This window comes from Eriocheir sinensis, chromosome 65, assembly GCF_024679095.1.
Source record: "Eriocheir sinensis breed Jianghai 21 chromosome 65, ASM2467909v1, whole genome shotgun sequence".
In the NCBI taxonomy this organism is placed as follows: domain Eukaryota; kingdom Metazoa; phylum Arthropoda; class Malacostraca; order Decapoda; family Varunidae; genus Eriocheir; species Eriocheir sinensis.
Window position 1 is genome coordinate 10,297,443 of NC_066573.1, and position 23,921 is coordinate 10,321,363.

Genomic DNA, 23,921 nt, shown 5'->3' on the forward strand with positions numbered 1-23,921 from the left:
ATAACCAAACAGACTTAATCCTGGAGTCATATGTTTTCCTTTTCTTCTTGTTTCCCTTTCAGCAACTACAAGGAAAGGAGGGAGAAGAGGAAGAGAAATACACATAACCAAACAGACTTAATCCTGGAGTCATATGTTTTCCTTTTCTTCTTGTTTCCCTTTTCAGCAACTACAGGGAAAGGAGGGAGAGGAAGAGAAATACACATAACCAAACAGACTCTAATCCTGGGGTCATATTTTTTCCCCCTTTCCTTCAGGCATTACGGGCGGAAGACGCGGAGGAGAAAGGTTAGGTTAGGTTAGGTTAGGGTACTCGGAAGAAAATTGGAACACATATATCAAAACACACTGTAATTGGGACTGGCTTTTTCCTCTCTCTTTGTACCATCCACCACGGGAGAAGGAGAACGAAGAAGTGTCAAAATAGCAACAACAATCAAAACAAGCAAACAAAACTAAGTAACTATGTGTATATTTTCTTTTCTTGTTTTTTCTGCCCTATCTTGTTTTTCTTTTCTTTCAAGCCTATTCTATTACCCACCACGGGGAAAGGGGAAGGAATGCCCACAACACAGCTGAAATACATACTAACAAAACACACACTAACTACAGAGGTACTGAAACACAGCTGATTTACATATACTAACAAAACACACACTAACTACAGAGCTCATACCTTCTCTCCTAATCTTTCTATCCTATTCTTCGTCTTTCTTGGCTATTCTATTTTACGAGACACATGAAAAGGAGTACTCGAAACACAGCTGATTTACATATACTAACAAAACACACACTAACTACAGAGCTCACACTTTCTCTCCTAATCTTTCTATTCTATTCTTCATCTTTCTTGCCTATTCTATTTTACGAGACACATGAAAAGGGGTACTCGGAACACACCTGATATACATATACTAACAAAACACAGACTAACTACAGAGCTCACACTTTCTCTCCTAATCTTTCTATCCTATTCTATATTTCTTGGCTATTATTTTACGACTCATGAAAAGGAGTACTCGAAACACACCTGATATACATATACTAACAAAACACACACTAACTACAGAGCTCACACCTTCTCTCCTAATCTTTCTATCCTATTCTATATTTCTTGGCTATTATTTTACGAGACTCGTGAAAAGGAGTACTCGGAACACACCTGATATACATATACTAACAAAATACACACTAACTACAGAGCTCACACCTTCTTTCCTAATCTTTCTATCCTATTCTTCATCTTTCTTGCCTAATCTATTTTACGAGACACATGAAAAGGAGTACTCGGAACACACCTGATATACTTATACTAACAAAACAGAAACAAGTACCTCATCTTTATATCCTAATCCTTCTTATCTTCCTTGCCTAACCTAACCTAACCTAACCTAACCTAACCTAACCTAACCCAACCTAACCTAACCTAACTTAACCTAACCTAATCTTCTAACCACCGCGGCAAAGATAAATCATACTCACAAATCACCTAAAATGCACATACCCAACAGCAACAACTCCAACAGCACCAACAAAAACGTAAATTCTAAGCCCATATTCTTTTCTCATCCTCATCTTACAAGGCCAGAGGAAGGAGGAAGAAAAAGGAGGAGAAGTAATAGTAACCAAAATCCAGGGTCGTCGCATCGCCTATCCTTTTGGGCCCCGCGGAAAAAGAACTGCCACATTGGAACACTTAAATATCGGAGGCAAGGCATAAATTTCGGCATAAGCTCTGCGTCTCGAGTGTCTCTGAACCGCCATAGGGAGCAATAAATGTGCACGAGGAAGCGACACAACGGAAGACTGATGTTCCTCCTCCTCCTCCTCCTCCTCCTCTTCTTCCTCTTCCACCCACTCCACATCATTCTTTCAAGGCGATAAACGACACCATGTAAGGAATAAGAGAGAGAGAGAGAGAGAGAGAGAGAGAGAGAGAGAGAGAGAGAGAGAGAGAGAGAGAGAGAGAGAGAGAGAGAGAGCGAGAGCATATCCTTTATAGGGGTCCAGAAAACGAGAAAAAAAATTGCAATAGAGGAAAAATTGGGAGAAAAAATAGTATCAAGATAGGAGGAGGAGGAGAGGACAAAGAGGATTCGGGTTGGGGAATATCTCGACTTCATATACATTTTTTCTTTTCCCAATGTAGAGTTACCAAATCCTGGTGGCCACGAGAGTAAGCGAGAGAGAGAGAGAGAGAGAGAGAGAGAGAGAGAGAGAGAGAGAGAGAGAGAGAGAGAGAGAGAGAGAGAGAGAGAGAATGAGGAGAGAGGGAGGAATAGAGGAAGGGAAAACGAGAGAGAGAGAACGTGAGGAAACCAAATTTATGCAGAACTGGAGACAGGAACGTGTAGAGGAGGAGGAGGAGGAGGAGGAGGAGGAGGAGGAGGAAAGGGGCAGAAACGTTAATATACAGAGACAGTAAGAGCGGAGAATGGGGGGGAAAAAAAGTGGAAATTACCCTTTCAACTGAGGAGGAGGAGGAGGAAGAGGAGGAAGAGGAGGAGGAGGAGGAGGAGGAGGAGGAGGTAAAATAAGAAGAAAAAGAAAAGGGGAGAAAAAAATTAAAAGGAGGAGGAGGAGGAGGAGGAAACTAAGAAGAGAAATGAAGAAATAATTGAAGAGGAGAGGGGAAAGGAAAAGAATGAAGAGAGGGAGAGAGAGGGAAGGAATGAGTATGTGGAAGGGGGAAGAGGAGGAGGAGGAGGAGGAAAATGAGGAAGGAAGGGAGGGTAGAAACAGGAGGAGGAAGACGGAAAGATGATAGTGAAGCCCCAAAACAGATTCACATTCGATACTCTCTCTCTCTCTCTCTCTCTTCAATCACCTCAAAGGAATAAATAAATCTGCGGGACTTCGATTCCAGATTTCACTAGATGACTACAATTGGACGAGTGGTTGCAGGTCATGGTAGTAGTAGTAGTAGTAGTAGTAGTAGTAGTAGTAGTAGTAGTAGTAGTAGTAGTAGTAATAGTAGTAGTAGTATTGTAATAAAAAAATATCGAAGAAAACGAGAATATAAAAAAGTATTCTTGGATTCAATATCAATCAAACAATCCATTCTGTGCATCGAGGCCAGAGCTATTCTTCTTTATCTTCCTCCTCCTTCCTCCTCTTCTATCTCCTCTTCCTCCTCCAGTCTGTCCTTCACTACGAAATCTCCGTTGTATATCTCAGGCGCCCCGAGCCTTGCCTACTCAGCCAAACTTAAGCTCAGCGCTGTTTCGTCTTAGCCAGCTCTTCCATCACGCAAGACGCTGATTCTGGGTATAATGGACCGTGTTACTAAACATTTCTAGTAATACGGCCGTTTATCTCACTGCCTAACCGTCATTTCTTTCCCCTATACTAAGCTTCCTTCTGTGTGTGTGTGTGTGTGTGTGTGTGTGTGTGTGTGTGTGTGTGTGTGTCGGGGCATTCCATTCACAGAGTATTTAGGTACATTTCAAGGCTCCTCGTCTCAGTGCCTCCCTTCCACTAATTGGCAGTGTTCAGTCTCTCAAAGCCGCCGCAGTGTTCCTCTCCCCGCCTTCATCCACAGCTAATTTCACGCCGCCTGCTCCTCGGAAGTTAAAAGCGGCAAGCCTCGTCGTCTCTCCCGCGGCCTGGCTAGATAAGACTTTTAACTACTCCTTATTCCACTGTTGGACGTTTTTTTCTTTCTTTTTTCCTGGTTTTATGTTCCCCGTATAATATTTTTTGCTATTTCTTCATTCTATTCACTGTTGTTCGTTGTATATATAGCGTTTCTTAATACCCTGTTGTCCGTTTTTTTCTTGTTTTCCTTGTTTTATGTTCCCCCGTATAACGTTTTTTTGCTACTTCGCCATTCTATTCACTGTTGTTCGTTGTATATATAGCGTTTCGTAATACCCTGTTGTCCGTTTTTTTCTTATTTTCCTTGTTTTATGTTCCCCGTATAACGTTTTTTTTGCTACATCTCTATTCTATTCACTGTTGTTCGTTGTATATATAGCGTTTCGTAATACCCTGTTGTCCGTTTTTTTCTTGTTTTCCTTGTTTTATGTTCCCCCGTATAACGTTTTTTTGCTACATCTCTATTCTATTCACTGTTGTTCGTTGTATATATATAGCGTTTCTTAATACCCTGTTGTCCGTTTTTTTCTTGTTTTCCTGGTTTTATGTTCCCCCGTACAACGTTTTTTTGCTACATCTCCATTCTATTCACTGTTGTTCGTTGTATATATAGCGTTTCTTAATACCCTGTTGTTCGTTTTCTTCTTTTTTCCTGGTTTTATGTTCCCCCGTATAACGTTTTTTTGCTATATAGCGTTTCTTAATACCCTGTTGTCCGTTTTTTTCTTATTTTCCTGGTTTTATGTTCCCCCGTATAACGTTTTTTTGCTATATAGCGTTTCTTAATACCCTGTTGTCCGTTTTTTTCTTGTTTTCCTTGTTTTATGTTCCCCGTATAACGTTTTTTTGCTACATCTCCATTCTATTCAGTGCTGTTCGTTGTATAGATTTCGTTTCGGTTTTGTGTGGATTCCAATCGCCTTTGATAACTTTTCAGAGCCACGTTTTTTCCCACCCTTTTATGTGTGTGTAGAGGAAGAGGAGGAGGAGGAGGAGGAGGAGGAAAAGAGAAGGAGGAGGAGGTGGAAGAGGAAAGGAAAGTTGGAAAGTTTGGTTCAGTCGGCGCAACATCTGTGCTCATATGCCGGAGAGAGACAGAAGAGGGGAAGGTATTATAGGAGAAGGGAACAGGCCCAAGGAGACGGGACACAACCCCCGATAAATACTTGCTACCCATTCACTGCTGGGTGGACAGGGTATCGGAAAAGCGGCCCAAATTTTTCCATTCCGCCCGGGGAATCGAACCTGGGCTCTCTCGGTTGTGAGCGGAGTGTGCTAACCACTGCACCACAAAGTCTCCTGGGTGGAAGAGGAAGAGGAGGAGGAGGAGGTAAATTATGCAAAGAAAAAGATGAAAAACTAGAAAAGGAGCGGGGGAAAGGCGTAAAAATGAAAAAGAAGGGGAGGGTGAGAAAATTGTAAGGGAAAGAGGAAGCAATATATGGAAGTGGAAAGAAGAGGAAGAGGCAAAAATGGTAGAGGAGGAGGAGGAGGAGGAGGACTCTAATATGGGTGAAAATATATCGAGTTCGTGTTATTGGCAAATATTTTCAAACTTTCCAGGCGTTACACATCCACATTGAATAAGGCTTTCGTAGAGGTGCTGGGTATTTCCACGGGTATAGTTGTACGACCCTTTTGCTAGTTTAACCATTCTTCCGTACCGGGAACCTAAAAAAACACTCAACAGAAGGCGCCTGATCTCCCCTTCGGACTTTGAAAATAGTTAAGCGAGACCAAGCCTAGCCTAACCTAACCTAACTTAACCAAGCCTAACCTAGCCTAACCTAACCTAACCTAACCTAACTTAACCTAACCTAACCTAGCGTAGCCTAACCTAACATAACCTAGCCTATAAGAACGAGGCGACCATATCTTGCCATAATGTAAGCTTCGTGATTGTCAAGAGCTCTTTCGACGCACTACAGGAAGCTCTGAACATAACATTCCTGAAACCAATCTCCACATACACACACACACACACACACACACACACACACACGGAGCAGAGAAAGGCGTATCAAAACACCACCTTTCAGAATTACAATGTTCCTCCTCCTTTCAGATTTCGCGGAACCCCGACATCACACGACCAACATAATTATCGAAGTTTCCCCGAAAAAAATAATGGCTCCAATCCCTCTGGCGGGTCCCCTCGTAAACTTACTCACCGCGACTAACGAACATACGAACTCACGAACTCTAGCTATATACAAGGGCCTTATGCAGTCACCTCTTCGTTATTAAAGCCACCGCCTTCCTCCTCCTCTTCCTCCTCCTCCTCCTCCTCTTCTTCTTCCTCCTCCACATCAGTCCTTTAAGCTACAATTTCTAGATGAACGACAAAACAAACGCCTCACACACTACACCGCTCTCTCTCTCTCTCTCTCTCTCTCTCTCTCTCTCTCTCTCTCTCTCTCTCTCTCTCTCTCACACACTTCCTCCTGGCTTGGTTTTCCACCCCCTTACATACGCACACACGAATACACGCACACACATTCTCTCTCTCTCTCTCTCTCTCTCGCCATATCTGTCTTGTTTACGGTCTCAAAAAGATGGAATGTATTGAGAGAGGAGGAGGAGGAGGAGGAGGAGGAGGAGGAGGAGGAGGAGAGAGGAGGAGGAGGAGGAGGCAAGAGGAAAAGAGGATGACAAACAAGAAATAACAAGGTGACGAGGCGAGGATCAAGAGGCAAGATCTGGAGGCGTTACCAAGAGGAGGGGAAAGAGGAATGGGATGGCGAGGAAGGGGAGAGTTAGAGAAAGAGGAAAAAAGAGGATTATAAGTTAGAGAAAGAGAAAAAAAGAGGATTATAAGTTAGAGAAAGAGAAAAAAGAGGATTATAAGTTAGAGAAAGAGAAAAAAGAGGATTATAAGTTAGAGAAAGAGAAAAAAGAGGATTATAAGTTAGAGAAAGAGGAAAAGAAGAGGATTATAAGTTAGAGAGAAAAAAAGAGGATTATAAGTTAGAGAAAGAGAAAAAAGAGGATTATAAGTTAGAGAAAGAGAAAAAAGAGGATTATAAGTTAGAGAGAAAAAAAGAGGATTATAAGTTAGAGAAAGAGAAAAAAGAGGATTATAAGTTAGAGAAAGAGGAAAAAAGAGGATTATAAGTTAGAGAAAGAGGAAAAAAGAGGATTATAAGTTAGAGAGAAAAAAAAGAGGATTATAAGTTAGAGAAAGAGGAAAAAAGAGGATTATAAGTTAGAGAAAGAGGAAAAAAGAGGATTATAAGTTAGAGAAAGAGAAAAAAAAGAGGATTATAAGTTAGAGAAAGAGGAAAAGAAGAGGAATAAGATAGAAAAAGAGTGGAAAAGAGGAACATGAAGTAGAGAAAGAGGGGAAAGAGGAATATAATAGAGAAAGAGGAGGAGAAAAGAGGAATGAGGTAGATAAAGAGGAGAAAAAATGGAAGAAAAGAGAAAGGAGAGGAAAGGAGAGAAAGGATGAAGGAAAGAGAGAAAAGTTGAGGAAAGAAAATCGAACAGAGGCAAAGAGGAGGAAAGTAAAGAGGAAAAAAGAAGAAGATGAAGAGGAAGCGTAAATATGACATGAGAGAGAGAGAGAGAGAGAGAGAGAGAGAGAGAGAGAGAGAGAGAGAGAGAGAGAGAGAGAGAGAGAGAGAGAGAGAGAGAGAGAGAGAATATAGAGACAAGGACGAGAACAGAAAAAGAGGTAAAGAGGAAGATAGATAAGAGAGAGAGAGAGAGAGAGAGAGAGAGAGAGAGAGAGAGAGAGAGAGAGAGAGAGAGAGAGAGAGAGAGAGAGAGAGAGAGAGAGAGAGAGAGAGAGAGAGAGAGAGAGAGAGAGAGAGAGATGACACTAGAAACAGAGAAGATGGTAAGGAAAGAGGAAGAGGAGGAAGAAAACAAAGAGGAACAACAACAAAGAAAGAAAGCATAAAGAGGAAAAAATGATACCCCCAAAAAAGAGGAAGAGAAGAAAGAGGGAAAAAACAAGAGGAGGAAAAAATCGAAAAACAATCAGGGAAAGAAACCACAACGGGGAAAAAAAACAAGAAAGCAAAAACAACAAAACAAAAGCCGAGAAAGAAAACCAATACATATCATCAAGAGGAAGGAGAATGAAGATGAAAAGGAGTAGGAGGAGGAGGAGGAGGAGAGTGAAGGAGGGATAGTGAGGAGGTGACTGATAATAGAAGGCCTAGGTGAGTGGGCGAGAGGAGGAGGAGGAGGAGGAGGAGGAGGAGGAGGAGGAGGAGGAAGAGTGATGGTGTCTCATGCAGAGCTCACAATAATGGCTTGCTGCAGCGACACACACACACACACACACACACACACACACACACACACACACACACACACACACACACACACACACACACACACACACCGATACTGATTGATGCATCGAAACAACCACCACACACACACACACACACACACACACACGCACACACACACACACACACACACACACTCACGTACATACATACATACATGCATGCGCGCACACACACATACGCACACACGTTCGGTTCATCAAGACATCAAAGTCGTTTGGTTATAGTCTCTCTCTCTCTCTTTATTTGTACAGGTCAAGAGGGGTTCGAGAGAGAGAGAGAGAGAGAGAGAGAGAGAGAGAGAGAGAGAGAGAGAGAGAGAGAGAGAGAGAGAGAGAGAGAGAGAGAGAGGTGTCGTGATCAGGTCCCATAACGAAAGCTTTTGGCCAGGTGGACTCAGGTGAGAATTAGGTGAAATGCGGACGGCCAGGTGACGGAGGAGGAGGAGGAGGAGGAATAGGAGGAGGAATAGGAGGAGGAGGAAGAGAGGTGAAGGGGATTTCAACAGGAACACCGCACAACAATCGATGAAGGATGGAGGGGATAGAAGAAGGGAAGGGAAGGAAGAGGAGGAAGGGAAATAAGGGGAGGGAGGGAAGCAATGGGAAGGGGAATGAAGGGGAGGGAAAGGAAGGGGAAGGGGAGGGGAATAAAGGGGAGGGAAGGGAACGAAAGAGGAAGGGGAGGGAAGGGAAGAGGGGGATGAAGGAAGTGATTGAGGGGAAGTAAGAGAGAGGGAGAGGGAGAGATAGTGATAGAGAGAGAGAGAGAGAGAAAGAGAGAGGGCGAGAAACACACACACACACACACACACACACACACACACACACACACACACACACACACACACTTCATGCCTCTGTGACACATTCGCAATAAGGGATAGAAGTGAAGGCATAAAAAATATTCAACAAAAAATACAGAAAAGGAAAACAAAGCACAAAAAAGAAACGAATATGAAAGAGAAACAAACAGAAAAGATTGGAGGGGAAAAAACGGGGAAATAAAATACAGAAGAGGGGAAGAAGGGAAAGGAGATTCACGAGAAGGAAGGAAAAGAAAGGAAAGAAAAACGAAGGGAAGGAAAATTGAAAAGCGAAGGAGAAACGATGAAAAAAAAAAAAGAAAGAAACAACGAAATTGAAATAAAGGAAAACAAGAGACACAAAATATCAATAAACAAATCAAAAGAAAAACAAACAAATAACATATTAAAAAAAAAAAACACGAGGGAAAAAATAATTGCACTATAAATAAAATCCTGTTGACACAAAAACGGGAGGGAGGAAGGGGAAACAGGAGGAGGAGGAGGAGGAGGAGGAAAAATGGAACAGAGTGGAAGCATTGCAGATGTTTAGCGTGACGAAGGGAGGGAAGAAGGGTGAGGTGTGGAGAGGGAGGGAGGAGGGGAAAAGGAGGAAAGGAGGGGAGAGAAGTGGAAGGGAGAGGAGAGGAGAGGAGGGGAGAGGGAGATAGGAGGGAGAAGACATAATCGGAAGGAAGAATAAGAGGAAGGAAGAAGAGGGAGGGGGAGGGGAGAGGAGGAGAGAGGGAAGAGGAGGGGAAGGCGAAGAGGGAGGTATGGAAGAGGGAGGATAAAGAAGGGAAAACAGAACAGGAAAGAAAGAATAAGAGGAAGGAGAGATATAGAAAGGAAGAGAAGGGAAGGGAAGGGAAGGGAAGGGAAGGGAAGGGAAGGGAAGTTAAGGGAAGGGAAAGGAAAGGAAGTTAAGGGAAGGGAAGGGAAGGAAGGAAGGAAGGAAGGAAGGAAAGGAAAGGAAAAGGAAGGAAGGAAGAAGGAAGGAAGGGAAGTTAAGGGAAGGGAAGTTAAGGGAAGGGAAGGGAAGGAATATGAATAAAAGAATAAAAATGAAGGGAAAGGAAGGGAAGAACAAAGGAACGCTACAAGAAATAATGACAAAAATAAGAGGAAGAAGAGAGAGGGGAGGATGGAGTAACGGGAGAGAGAGAGAGAGAGAGAGAGAGAGAGAGAGAGAGAGAGAGAGAGAGAGAGAGAGAGAGAGAGAGAGAGTATTTCTTAAAAGTGTAGCAATTATTAGGGTCGCCCACACAAGACACCCACATCCACACCCACACACACACACACACACACACACACACACACACACACACTCTTTCATCCATCTCTCCACCCTTGTCTCTCAATTAGGCAAACACCAAATAATGCTTCGTCAAGTGTTTGTTTTGTTAGGCGGGCATGTGTGTGTGTGTGTGTGTGTGTGTGTGTGTGTGTGTGTGTGTGTCTGGGGCTTACTTAAATGAACATTCCTGATAATTTATGCATCTGACAATTAGATTAAATGTCTCTCTCTCTCTCTCGAGCAACGACCCTTCACCACGACATAATTTCTTGACAAACTGTAAATGGCCTTCATTGGTAAATTAGCGCCCCTCCCTTTTCCTCTCCTCCCTTCTCCTTCTTTATCTCCATCTTCTTCCCATCCACTTCTTTTCCTCTTTCCTTCCCCTCCTCCTCTTTCATTTCCTCTTCTTCATCTCCCTCTCTCCTTCCTTTTCTTTCCCTTCCCCTTCTTCATCTCCGCCTCCTTGCCATCTCTTCCCCTGTTTTCTCTGCTCTTTATATTCTCATCCACTCCTTTCTCCGTGGTGCAGTGGTAAGCACGTCTAGCTAAGTGTCCGCCGGCCCGGGTTCGATTCCGGTCTGTGCTGTCGCTAAGAAGTCCACCCAGCTGTTCAGTCTCTTATTCGGGGAGGTCTGTAAATGGTCGCCTGGAGAAAGCAAACAGTGGTAATTCGGAGGCCTAATTTTTCTTCAGTGGTAATTCGGAGGCCTATTTTTTTCAGGCAAACAGTGGTAATTCGGAGGCCTATTTTTTCTTGAGGCAAACAGTGGTAATTCGGAGGCCTAATTTTTCTTCAGTGGTAATTCGGAGGCCTATTTTTTTCAGGCAAACAGTGGTAATTCGGAGGCCTATTTTTTTCAGGCAAACAGTGGTAATTCGGAGGCCTATTTTTTCTTGAGGCAAACAGTGGTAATTCGGAGGCGTAATTTTTCTTCAGTGGTAATTCGGAGGCCTATTTTTTTCAGGCTAACAGTGGTAATTCGGAGGCCTATTTTTTCTAGAGGCAAACAGTGGTAATTCGAAGGCCTAATTTTTCTTCAGTGGTAATTCGGAGGCCTATTTTTTTCAGGCAAACAGTGGTAATTCGGAGGCCTATTTTTTCTTGAGGCAAACAGTGGTAATTCGGAGGCCTATTTTTTCTTGAGGCAAACAGTGGTAATTCGGAGGCCTAATTTTTCTTGAGGCAAACAGTGGTAATTCGGAGGCCTAATTTTTCTTGAGGCAAACAGTGGTAATTCGGAGGCCTAATTTTTCTTGTGTCCCAAAGTAGTGAGTGTTTATCTTTCACAAGCTCAAGGGTACAAGTGACGGAGATCAACACCGACTCAACGCGCATCTGTAGTGTAGACCTAAAGCTGTACCTCTATTTTCCATTTCCTTTCCCATCTTCCCCAAAAAATCAACTACTTGCCTTTCCCATCTCATTGCTTCTTATAACTTTCCCAGCATCCGTATTTTCAGTTTTCTTCCCTCTATCTTCCGACAACCATCCAGTCCCCCTCTTCCCCATCCCTTCCCCCCTTAACCCCACTCCCTTCCCATCAGTCCCCTCTTCTCCCTATCTCGAACTTCCACGATGTCCCTCCCTTCCCCATCCCTTCCCCCCTTCACCCCACTCCCTTCCCATCAGTCCCCTCTTCTCCCTATCTCGAACTTCCACGATGTCCCTCCCTTCCCCATCCCTTCCCCCCCATCAGTCCCCTTCTCCTATCTCGAACTTCCACGATGTCCCTCCCTTCCCATCTCTTCCCCTTAACCCCACTCCCTTCCCTTAAGTAGCCTCTTCTCCCTATCTCGAACCTCCACGATGTCCCTCCCTTCCCCATCCCTTCCCCCCTTCACCCCACTCCCTTCCCATCAGTCCCCTCTTCTCCCTATCTCGAACCTCCACGATGTCCCTCCCTTCCCCATCCCTTCCCCCCTTCACTTTCCCATCATCCTTCTCTACCCCTTCTCATCCAATCCCTTTCCCTTTGACCTCTTTCCTTCAATTTCCTTTCCCTTTTTATCTCTTCGCCATAACCTATCTCCTTTTTCCTATATCCATCCCCCTCTCTCTCTCTCTCTCTCTCTAACCCCTGCAATTCCCTCCCCTCAGTCGCATGTCCCTTCCCCTCTTCGCTAACTGCTGCAATTGACTCCCCTCTCCTTCCCCTTCTTCCTCCTCCTCCTCCTCCTCCGTCTTTCCCCCTTCCCTCCCTAAGTCTTGCATGCCATCCGCCCCTCCCCATTCCCTTGCTTCCCCTTCCTCTCTCTTCTCTTTATTCTCTCCCCACCTCTTCTTCCTTTCTCCCCTTCTCTCTCTCTCTCTTTCTCTCTTCCTTTTATCTATGAACCTCCTTTCCACCTAATTTTGCGTGCACTTCCATGTTTAATCTCTCTCTCTCTCTCTCATTACTTCTTTCGCTCCATTCTTTCCTTTCTCTCTTACCCTTCTTTTCCTTTTTTTTCCTTCTCTCCCTCTCCTTTATCTCATCTCTTCACTCCTTTCCTCTCCTTCCCTTTCCATTCTTCTTTTCTTTCCTTCTCTCTAACCTCCGCTTCTTTCCTTTTCTCTCATCTTTTCTTTCCTTAAATTTCCTCTATTCCCTTCTCATCCTCCTTCTTTTCCCTCGTTTCCTCTTCTCTTCCCTTCTCATTCTCATTCTGTCCTCCCGCCAAGGCCGCGCCCCGCCCCGCCGCCAAGGCCGCGACATAAACAGAATCAAGAGGAGGCAGCGGCACATAGCGAGAGAGATGAGAAAAATAATGAAGTCTACCGCCACGTTAAATGAGATTACAGCCTCCGCCGAGCCAGCCCAAAACAGCCCAACCGAACCAGCCCAAACAACCCAAGCCACCGATCCAGCCCCGAAACAGCCCAACCAACCTAACCAGCCCAAAACAGACTAACCAACCGATCTAGTCCCACCAACCAAACCAAACCAGCCTTCCAATAGTTTAAACTAGCCCAACTTTTACGAGCTCAACCTATCCTGCCTAGACCATCTTGCCTAGCCCAGTTCACCCAAACATAACTAGCCCAAATTACCCATTGTCACACAGGGCAAATGTTCCGTGGATCTTCAGTCAAACCACGATTTCCGCTAACGTGGTTCTCATTTGTTTCTTGTTATTGCTGATGATGATGATGGTGAGAAATACCGTCTTCCTTCGGTTAAATCTACTGAAGCTTTGGAAGATCGTGGACACGTCAGAAAACCACGGAAATATGAGAACCACGCCAGCGGAAATCGTGGTTTGACTGAAGATCCACGGAAAATTTGCCCAGTGTAATAGTCATACCCTCTTAACCCGCCCAAAGCCCGTCCAGCCCAACCCAGCATCTACCTTTCCCGCCCAACCTAGCCTTCCCTCCCTCCCCCCAACGCCTTAGCCCGAGACCGCTTGCATAACGAGTCTAGAAAGGTCAGGAGATGGAAAAGAGGTCAGGAAAACGAATAGATGATGAGACAGGTGGGTTTGTGAATAATAAATGTATGATATAATTGGGTCAGTCAGTCAGTAAGGTCAGTCAGCGAAGGAAGATGGAAGACTCGCTGCATCAGGAAGTTTTCTCGCATTTAATATTCATGTTAAATTTTGGTTCACTTCAATTAATATAGGAGTAGAAAATTGAGACTCTGATGGTAGTAGAAGTAGTAGTAGTAGTAGTAGAAGAAAGGGAAGAACAAAAAAGAAGAAAAAGAAGCACATAAAAATAAAAAAAGTAGAACATGATGATGATGATGATGACAAAAATGAAAGTAATAAAAAAAATCATACTCTATCAAACGGAAAAGAGAAAGGAGGTGGACGAGGAGGAGGACGCGAAGAGGAGGGAGAGGGAGAGGGGGGGGGGGAGAGGACAGCTCGGCCCTATCGAAGTCAATACATGACGCAATAAAAACAAAAGTGCATCAATGTGTGTACTCTGGGGGGAGCTGAAGGACCGCTGGAGGCTGGGAGGAGATGAGATAATCCGCCCTCCTCCTCCTCCTCCTCCTCCTCCTCCTCTTCTTCTACTTTATCTTCCTCTTTTACGTCTGATCGGTTATTCTTTTCATGCGTATGTGAGGAAAGAAAAAGACAACCTTGACCACCTAACCCGCCCAAAGCCCGTCCAGCCCAACCCAGCATCTACCTTTCCCGCCCAACCTAGCCTTCCCTCACTCCCCCCCAACGCCTTAGCCCGAGACCGTTTGCATAACGAGTCTAGAAAGGTCAGGAGATGGAAAAAAGGTCAGGATGATGAGAAAGGCTAGAATATATATAAAAAAAAAAACGCGAGAGAGAGAGAGAGAGAGAGAGAGAGAGAGAGAGAGAGAGAGAGAGAGAGAGAGAAAAAAAAGGTCAGCGGAAAAAAAAAAAAAAGAGGAGGAAGACGAGAGAGATAAAGACGAGGAATGGGAGAGGAACATAAAGGAATAATGATCGAGGTCTGTGAGTCTTCTGTTTGTGTGCAGCGACATCCCGAATAGCAGAGATTGGACGCTAACAGGATAAGACATGGACGGGGAGGATGCTGAGGAGGCGACAACAACAATCATGAGAGAAGGAGGAGGAGGAGGAGGAGGAGGAGGAAAGCGGAGATAGAGAGAACATGTGAAGAAGGTGAGAAGCTGAGGAGGAGGAGAAGAGGAGGAAAGCGGAGATACGGAAAGACAAGTATGGAGGAGGAGGAGGAGGAGAGGAAAGCGGAGATGGAGAGAACATGTGAAGGAGATGAGAAGCTGAGGAGGAGGAGGAGGAGGAGTGGAAGAATATGGAGAAAGGGAAAGGATGAGGAAGAGAGAGAGAGAGAGAGAGAGAGAGAGAGAGAGAGAGAGAGAGAGAGAGAGAGAGAGAGAGAGAGAGAGAGAGAGAGAAAAGTCGTAAGGTTGAGGAGAGGCTGGGAAGACTGATGAATAGAGAAGGAAGGAAAGAAGAGAGAAAAGAGGAATAGATAAGGAAGGTTGAGGCGAGGTGAGGGATGAAAGGAAAGAGGACGAAGGGGCTGGAGAAGATAGGAGAGGAGAGGAAGAGCAACGCAGAAAAAAGAGAAGAGATAAGAAGAGGGAGTGGAAGGAAAGTGAGAAGAGAGGTCAGTTGGAGGAGAGGAGATGAAGGGAAGGACAGAGCAATGGAGGTAATGAGGGAGAGAGGAATGGAGAGAAAATGATAGAAAGGAAAGAGGAGAGGAGAAAGGAGAGAAAAGGAGAGAGAAGAGGAGAGGAGAGAAGAGTAAATAGAGAAAAATAAAAACACAGAGAAGAGAGAAGAGGTTAAGGAATAGCCGATAAGAGGAAGAGTAGAGGAGAGGAAAGAAGAGGAGGAAAGGAGAGGAGAGAAGAGGAGAGAAGAATAAAAAGAAAAAAAACAGAAAAAAGAGAAGAGGTTAAGGAAAGGCCGGGAAGAGGAAGAGTAGAGGAGAAAAAAGAAGAGATAAAATTAGAGGAGAGGCGAGAAGAGGAGAGGAAAGAAGAGTTAGAAGAAGATGAACAAATACAAAGAGGAGAAAGGAAGTTAAGGAAAATCACGTCACGTTCCACTATAAGAAAAATCACATCAGGTTCCTCTATAAGAAAAATCACACACCTTTAAACCTGTCAATTCTACGCGCGACTCCACCCAATATCACACGCACCAACCTACCTCAGACGGTGCCTAAATATACCTCTCCGTCAGACAACAAAGCAGACTAACACCAGCTATTGAGGCGACCCATTAGCGTATAGAGTGGGGCGCCCTTATCTGTCAAGCGCGGAGTCATCAATCTCAACAATGCAATTACTCTGATATCTCGTAAGATTTTGGACTATACGACGCCCGGTTTGTAAGGGGATAAGTGGCCTCATCAGACTCTTCAAATTAGACCCTTTATCGCTATGATGTTTCTTTCTTCGTTGTAAGTTTCCAAAAGGACAAATAAGGTGCTTAATCGGGTTCTCAAGAGTGTTTTTGTGTTTTGTTTTGTTTTAACGTCCGTGGTCCAGAAGCTTTGTCAAACTATCACAAGGGAGGATAAAACTACCCATGGAAATGCCCACAACTCCTACGAAAGCCTTGGCAAATGTGTCTGTGTGCTTGATCGCTTAAGTGTTGAAAAATCTGTCGCTATGGTTGGTATTAAAAGACAATCGCTTCTCACATTAACAATTTCTAAAGGTTAAAGAGGGGGTCAGTCGGGTTCTAGTGAGTGTTTCCTTAGGTTCACGGTACAGAAGAAGGGTCAAACTAACACCAGGGTCATAAAACTACTCCTGGAAATGCTCACAACTCCTACGAAAGCCTTGTCAAATATGTGTTCTTGGGCACCGAAATGTCTTAAAATACGATGAGTCTCGGTAACAGAGGTGAATAATATTGGATTTAACGACAACAGGACTAACACCATCACATCTATAGCGAGGAGGGAAGAGAGAGGGAGTCTGCATGTTCAATTAAAAACACACCTTTAACCTAGGTAATTCACGTGTAATCTCTTGATACCCAAATAATTAAGGCCAATAACTTGTTCGTCACATTATTTTTCCCTCTAGCAACAAAAGTAACGTCACTTATACGAAGAGAGGGAAGAGTCGAAGCTTTTACAAGAGCATCCATTTAACATGACTTTAACGTGCTAACTCTTGTAATGTCAAAGTAAAGGTCAGCCCCTCATGCGCTTCCAAAGAGTTCCCTGTAGCAACAAGTAGCCTCACATCTACGAGGAGTATATGAAAGAGCCTGTTTTAACCCGGTAGCAACGACGGGCCAGATTTGTGGCTTTACCGTGTAGCAGCGACGGGCCAAATTTGTGGCTTTACCGTGTAGCAGCGACGGGCCAAATTTGTGGCTTTACCGTGTAGCAGCGACGGGCCAAATTTGTGGCTTTACCTAGTAGCAGCGACGGGACAAATCTTATTGTAGCAGCGACGGGCCAAATTTGTGGCTTTACCGTGTAGCAGCGACGGGCCAAATTTGTGGCTTTACCGTGTAGCAGCGACGGGCCAAATTTGTGGCTTTACCGTGTAGCAGCGACGGGCCAAATTTGTGGCTTTACCGTGTAGCAGCGACGGGCCAAATTTGTGTCTTTGCCGTGTAGCAGCGACGGGCCAAATTTGTGGCTTTACCGTGTAGCAGCGACGGGCCAAATTTGTGTCTTTACCGTGTAGCAGCGACGGGCCAAATTTGTGTCTTTACCGTGTAGCAGCGACGGGCCAAATTTGTGGCTTTACCGTGTAGCAGCGACGGGCCAAATTTGTGTCTTTACCGTGTAGCAGCGACGGGCCAAATTTGTGGCTTTACCGTGTAGCAGCGACGGGCCAAATTTGTTGCTTTACCGTGTAGCAGCGACGGGCCAAATTTGTGCCATGATATAAACACCCAAAAATAGATGATGCATTAACTGATCACAAATGCTTTGATATATATTATGAAATGGTTTGCGTGAGTGATGATTTTTTCTCATTAATTTGCTTAGAGGGACCTTTAAGATACATGGTCCCCGCAGCTACCAGGTTATTAAGAAAAATCATTTATCCTATCATCTACTTCACGTGTTAACTCGTGATAATAAATAAAAATCGACACTCCATACGCTTCCTTCCCTATCCTATCCTCCAGCAGCAAGATCTCCGCCAGTACCACCAGAGGGAGGAGGAAGTGGCGGCGGTGGGGAACGGCAAGGACGCGGTTAGCTGTGCACGGCCGGGTTCGCGTTCACTCAAACCGCCGACGAATGATTAAGTTTCGATCGGCGTCTTGCGTCCGGCCGCTCGCTCGCACGCCCTTCATCGATCCCCAAGCCTGACTACGACATCGGTCAAGTGCAGCGCCGGAAGGGGAAGGGGAGAGGAAGGGGAGAGGAGGGGAAAGGGGAGCAGCGTGAGTCCAACAAGGAAGAACATGCGTCGCTAGTATTGAGGAAGAAAAACTGGAACGCGACAAAAACACATGACGGATAGTTACAGAGTTGCCAGATTATCGTACTCACCGCATTGTGTTTATCATTTATATGCCTCAGACTCTCGTACCTTCACAAATAACGATAGATAAATAAAGTTAGCGTTAAAACTGTTACTTATCGATGTATGCGATGATGTTGATGTCAGATTATCGTACTCACCGCATTGTGTTTATCATTTATATGCCTCAGACTCTCGTACCTTCACAAATAACGATAGATAAATAAAGTTAGCGTTAAAACTGTTACTTATCGATGTATGCGATGATGTTGATGCCAGATTATCGTACTCACCGCATTGTGTTTATCATTTATATGCCTCAGACTCTCGTACCTTCACAAATAACGATAGATAAATAAAGTTAGCGTTAAAACTGTTACTTATCGATGTATGCGATGATGTTGATGCCAGATTATCGTACTCACCGCATTGTGTTTATCATTTATATGCCTCAGACTCTCGTACATTCACAAATAACGATAGAAAAATAAAGTTAGCGTTAAAACTGTTACTTATCGATATTTTTTGTTTTTTGGGGGTATAGTTTCAGAATTAACGATAAGGCAATGCGGTGAGCACGATAACTTGGCAAGGATGGATAGTTAGTTCTTGTACCCATCTGGACTGCGCCATATACGAACACAATCAATTAAATAAGAAGCTTACCATAATCAAACACAATACATACAAAAAGATGCACAGGGAGCGATTACAACGTGATCATAAACCAAGCATATCAAATGATTCTTCAGATGCTTCGTCCCAGACAGTGAGGTTAGAAGACTCTTTAATAACAACGCGTGACAACAACTATGGAACTGCCGAGATTGAAATAACTGGACGGAGGGAAGCTGGAAGGCCAAACGTGCTGGAACTTTCATCTTTTTTTCTTTTTTATAACAACGGACCGTCATGTGCGCGCCGAGACACCACGAGGACGGAGGGAGGTGAAGGGGGAAAGAAAGTGACTCCCCCCGCGCACCCCCTTATGTGACGACCTCGCTTAAGTATGGGGAAAACAACGACAACGAGTGCTTTGTCTGCTGGAAAGGCAACGAAGGCTGGGAGACTCCGAGGAACGACAGCGCAACGGGAGCCTATGACCGTAACCTCGATTTGGTATGGGAAAAATAACGACAATGAGTGCTTCGTTTGTCTGCTATTCATGTCAGGGCAACGAAGGCCGTGACGAAGGAGCGCCATGTGCAACGCGAGCCTTCAACCATGACTGTAAAGACTGAGTTGGAGCAGACAGAAATCGACCTCTCTTTCGGCCACCTCTTTAGATTCTTTTTGTGAGCAGCGAGTAGCGGGCTTTTTTTTATTATTGTTTACTTTTTTTAGTGCCCTTGAGCTGTCTCCTTTGTTGTAAAAAAAATAATAATAAAAGGTCAGACAAGGGAGGAGTATCCGAAACGCTTTGTTGGTCTGCTGTGAATCTGTCCAGGAATAGGAAAGTCTTATTAGCGTGAAGCGAAACTATGTTGGACTGGACAGAAGCTACAAGGTCAGACGCGGTGGGAATGAGTGGGCTGGTATTACAAGACAGTTTCGTTTCTTACATCAGCTACTTCTAAAGGTCAAAGAGGGGATCAATCAGGTTATAATGAGCTATTCTTAGGCTCAGGGTACAGAAGAAGGGTCAGACTACCACCAGGGTCATAAAACTACTCCTGGAAATGCCCACAACTCCTACGAAAGCCTTGTCAAATATGTGTTCCTGGGCGGCGAAGTATCTTATAATACGACCCAAATCCGGGACGCTTCGGTTTGGTGTGAATCTGTCAGAGAATGTGAGAATATTGGTGACATTCCTAAAGTGACTCTCGACTTGACAAAAGCTAAAAGGTCAGACGCGGTGGGAATGAGTATCCAGGACGCTTCGGTTTGGTGTGAATCTGTCAGAGAATGTGAGAATTTTGGTGACATTCCTAAAGTGACTCTCGACTTGACAAAAGCTACATGGTCAGACGCGCTGGGAATGAGTGGGTATCCGGGACGCCTTGGTTTGCTACGAATCTGTCCAGCAATAGGAAAATCTTATAGACAAGTAATACGTGCAACGCGTGGCAACAACCCTGTGGCTGGCTGTCGTAACTGTGTTGGAAGGTCAATCACACGATGACTTTGAGATGCTCCGTTGGTTGGCTGTGCACCTGTCAGGGAAACGAAGGTGATGCTTCTCCTCGGAACATTACTGGATTACATTACAACATTACTGCACACGGGGACTTTGAGGGTCATATTACAAGATATGTCGCAGCCCAAGAACACATTATTGACAAGGCATTCGTAGGAGTTGTGGGCGTTTCCAGGAGTAGTTTTATGACCCTGGTGGTAGCCTGACCCTTCTTCTGTACCATGAACCTGAAGAAACACTCATTACAACCCAACTGACCCCCTCTTTGACCTTTAGAAATAACTGATGTGAGAATCGAAAGTGTCTTGTAATGCCAACCTGAGATGCTCCGTTGGTTGGCTGTGTACCTGTCAGGGAAACGAAGGTGATGCTTCTCCTCGGAACAACAACGTGGAGCTGTCGAGATTATGCTGGGCTGCCTGGACGGAGCTGGAGGTTCAATCACGCGGGGACTTCTAAGACACACTGTTGGATTGGTGTGTCTGTCAGGTGATGCAGGATACGAGACGCCGAGGAATGTTATACCACGCGTGGCAACAACCGCGTGACGCTAGATTGTGGTTTACTGGACAGGGCGATGCTAAAAGGCCATACATACGGGAACGTCTTACATTACAACGCTGGTTTGCTCTGCGCCTCTTAAGGAAACGAAGATGAGACGCCTCGGAACATTACTACAACGCGTGGCGACAACCGAGAGACGCGAGATTACACCTTACTGGACTGGACGAGGCTGGAAGGTCAGGTACAGGGGAAATTTCTGAGATGCTTTGCCGGTTTGCTCTGCGCCTCTTAAGGAAACGAAGATGAGACGCCTCGGAACATTACTACAACGCGTGGCGACAACCGAGAGACGCGAGATTATGCTTTACTGGACTGGACGGAGCTGGAAGGTCAGGCGCAGGGGAAATTTCTGAGATGCTTTGCCGGTTTGCTCTGCGCCTCTTAAGGAAACGAAGATGAGACGCCTCGGAACATTACTACAACGCGTGGCGACAACCGAGAGACGCGAGATTATGCTTTACTGGCCTGGGCGGGAGCGGGAAGGTCCGACACAAACATATGGGAACATTCCTTACTGCTTTAATGGTTTGCTGTTTTAAACCGTCATGGAAACGAAGATTATGAGACTAGAGGAGCGAAAAAGGAAGGCGTGGCAAAAACGGTGTGGTTAGATTATGTTTTACTGGACTGAACGGGAGCAGGAAGGACCGGCACACACATACGGGGGTATTCTGACACTCTCAATAGTTTGTTGTGTGGATCTGTCAAGGAAACGAAAGAGATGAGACTAAAGATAGACAGCGCAAGGGATGGCAAGAACCGTGCGCCTGAGAGGACTGCTTTATTGGACGCGAGCCTTCAAGGTCACACACACACGGGAAATATCTGAGATGCTCCGCTGGTTACTGTGAACCCGTAAAGGGGACGCAGGAGACGGGACTCGCTGGAATACTGTTACCCTGACTGTTACTAGACCGCGCGGCAACAATCGTGAGTGAAAAGTCTGTATTCCCAAACGTGCCGGCACCTCAGATCACCCGTTTGAAAAGCCTCCCGTAGAAGTTGCTGGGATTTTCAAAGACTCTTGTGATCCTGGAGATACTTTTATACGAGTTTTGCGCAATGAACGGACAAATCACCCATGGAAACCCACCTAGTCTAGTCTGTGGCCTTGCAAAACTGTCATAAAGGGAGGGAGCTCAAGGGCTGTTTTGTGATCCTGGAGATAGTTTTACACGAATTTTGAGCCATGAACGGACAAATCACCCATGGAAACCCAGCTAGTCTAGTCTGTGGCCTTGCAAAACTGTCATAAAGGGAGGGAGCTCATGGGCTGTTTTGTGATCCTGGAGATATAGTTTTACACGATTTCTGCACAATGAACGGCCAGATCACCCATGGAAACCCACCTAGTCTTGTATGTGGCTTTGCAAAACTGTCATAAAGGGAGGGAGCTCATGGGCTGTTTTGTGATCCTGGAGATATAGTTTTACACGATTTCTGCGCAATGAACGGACAAATCACCCATGGAAACCCACCTAGTCTAGTCTGTGGCCTTGCAAAACTGTCATAAAGGGAGGGAGCTCAAGGGCTGTTTTGTGATCCTGGAGATAAAAATTATAGTTTTACACGATTTCTGCGCAATGAACGGACAAATCACCCACAGAAACCAGGTTAATCTTCTCTGTGGCCTTGGAAATTAGTTATGATGTGAGTCTGATACGTTGAAGAACATGGACCTGAATTTACTGGGTTGGACGGAGGCTTAAAGGGCAAACACACGTAACTTCCTGCAACGCTTTATGACTACAGATGCTGCGCCGACTAAACGAAACTTTCCAACTTTCCTGCAACGCTTCGCTGGCTTGCTGTGAATCGTGAGGAAGCGAGAGATATGAGACTGCTCCAACGCATGGCAACCAATAACGAACGGCGCCAGTAGAGATTGTGTTGCGCTGAGATGAGAACTGGAAGGTCAACACGGGAGGACGCTCTGAGATATGCTTAGCTGGTTTACCGTGTGTTGGGGAGAATAAAAGGATGATAGGAGGAAGCTACCAAAACACAGGTGCTTGGAAGTCAAATCGACGAACGGTGCAAGTAGATTGTGTTGCGCTGAGACGAGAACTGGAAGGTCAACACGGGAGGACGCTCTGAGATATGCTTGATTGGTTTACCGTATGTTGGTCAGAAAAAAAGGATGATAGGAGGAAGCTACCAAAAAACACGTGCTTAGAAGTCAAATCAACAACCCCTGATTCATTTGCTTTCATCACTGGCCTGAGAAAGGATATACAGCTACTAAAACAAACAAACAAACAAACAAAAAATAATGATAAATAATACAACATTCAACGATAACTGGTCCAATATCTTTCTTCGTCTCTTTTTTTACGGGACGAGAAGACAAGTTTAAAGATCAGAACGAAAAATACGCAACAGTAACAGAAAGAAACAAGATATATACCAGAGTAATTTTCTTGCCCCATCCGTCTTTTTTACGGGACCTGAGGACAGTCCAAGGGTCATAAAAAAAGATATATCAGCAACAGAAGCAAAAAAAAAAAAGATAAGTATGAAAAATGACAAACAGGTAGATGTGTAATTAGTATGGGGGAGACAGGTGAGAGGTGGAAGGGAAGACAGAAAGATGATGACATTTAGGCGAACTGAAGGACACACGAGGAGGAGGAGGAGGGGGAGGAGGAGGAGGAAGCGAACTAGCATGAACCGGCAAAACGTGAGGCCAAGTGACTGACAATGAGCGTAATGGTAGCGGTGGTGAATGGTGGTGATGGTGGTGGTGGTGATGAATGGTAGTGATGATGGTGGTGGTGGTGAATGGTAGTGATGGTGGTGGTGATGAATGGTGGTGATGATGGTGGTGAATGGTAGTGATGGTGATGACTGATGTTGATTATGTTGGTGTTGACTACTGGATGTGGTGATGACGAGCGGTGGTGGTGGTGGTGGTTGTGGTGGTGGTGGTGGTGGTGGTGATGGAGGTTGTGGTGGTGACTAGTGGTGGTGATGGTGGTGGTGATGGTGGTGGTGGTCATGGTGGTGGTGGTGATGGTGGTGATTCAGGACCTCAACTGGAACATCTTTCTTCCTCTCTTTTTTTTCCCACTTTCCTCTCCTCCTCCTCCTCCTCCTCCTCCTCCTCCTCTTCATGTGACCTTGAAAAGACGGTCAGGAATGTTCGCACAGATCCACATAAGACTACCCCCCCCCCTCTCTCTCTCTCTCTCTCTCTCTCTCTCTCTCACCACCTCCCACTCACTACTACGTACACCCACACACTCCGAGAGAGAGAGAGAGAGAGAGAGAGAGAGAGAGAGAGAGAGAGAGAGAGAGAGAGAGA

At 45.0% G+C, this 23,921-nt stretch overlaps 1 protein-coding gene and 1 long non-coding RNA gene across 6 annotated transcripts in view; both read right to left on the bottom strand.

Annotated features, from left to right (window-relative positions):
- Positions 1-23,921, bottom strand: part of LOC126987622 (atypical protein kinase C-like) — a 107,410-nt gene that overhangs the window by 53,582 nt on the left and 29,907 nt on the right. The gene's annotated exons all lie outside the window — the stretch shown is intronic.
- LOC126987629 (uncharacterized) lies at positions 622-1,839 on the bottom strand. Its single transcript, XR_007741060.1, has 3 exons — positions 1,299-1,839; positions 1,031-1,162; positions 622-764 (listed from the first exon to the last, which is right to left on the bottom strand). It is a non-coding gene; the product is annotated as an uncharacterized LOC126987629 (long non-coding RNA).